The 842-nt window shown below is 34.6% G+C and overlaps 1 protein-coding gene across 1 annotated transcript in view; it reads right to left on the bottom strand.

The window, feature by feature from the left end:
- LOC107723163 (protein canopy homolog 3-like) overlaps window positions 1-842 on the bottom strand; it is an 8,582-nt gene that overhangs the window by 27 nt on the left and 7,713 nt on the right. The window contains exon 7 of the mRNA XM_016531690.1: window positions 1-683. This exon is cut by the window's left edge and continues 27 nt beyond it. The gene's annotated coding sequence lies outside the window, so the exon portion shown is untranslated. The remainder of the gene's footprint in view (window positions 684-842) is intronic.

Below are 842 nucleotides of genomic sequence, written 5' to 3'. Positions count from 1 at the left end.
CTCTCTCTCACACACACACACACACACACAGTCAGTCAGTCACTCAACGACCCCTTTTGGAAATAGCGACGCCTGATATCAGATAAACAGCTTAAGTAAACAATACTGCTGAAGAAAATATTAAATAAAAATGTAGCTCAAACATTCCCTGTAAGTGACATCACAGACATAAACACAGCAAATGCAAAAACAAATATGAACAGATTGAGCAAAAATGGTACACCCTTATTTGGATAAGAGAAAGAAAGAAAAGGTCCCAAGTATTTTTTCAGGGTTTCTCCCATTATCTGCATTACTGAAATGAGAAATGTGGGAAATTTAGAGACTTTATGAGATGCCAAGTTCAGACTGTTCAAGCTTAAAAAAAAGAATAATAAGAAAAAAAACAATTAAATGGTTAATTTAGGGGGGGGGGATCAGTTTATGTTGAATCACAAAACACAATTTTTTATGCATTTGTTGCATCACATAAAAGTAAACCTACAAATATTTTCCTACACAGAAGATAAAAAATATTATATTTTTATATATCTTTTAAGATTCGTACCAGCTAATTATATTAATACTGAAAAAGCTCCAAGTATGTATTTCCTTAGTTGCAATCTATGAAGGATCTTTAACTATGAAATCAATGGCAATTAAAAGTAACAGTAGGCATAAGAAAACTTAATTAAATTCATAACCTAAACCAGGGGTAGGCAAGTTCGGTCCTAGAGAGCCGCAGTCCTGCAGAGTTCAGCTCCAACCCTAATCAGACACACCTGAACAAGCTAATCAATGTCTTCAGGATTACTAAGGCTATAGGCAGGTGAGTTTTTTTTTTCAGGGTTGGAGCTGAACTC

This window comes from Sinocyclocheilus rhinocerous, unplaced genomic scaffold, assembly GCF_001515625.1.
Source record: "Sinocyclocheilus rhinocerous isolate Xijiao unplaced genomic scaffold, SAMN03320098_v1.1 scaffold1325, whole genome shotgun sequence".
NCBI lineage: Eukaryota > Metazoa > Chordata > Actinopteri > Cypriniformes > Cyprinidae > Sinocyclocheilus > Sinocyclocheilus rhinocerous.
This window is presented reverse-complemented; position numbering and strand designations above follow the sequence as displayed.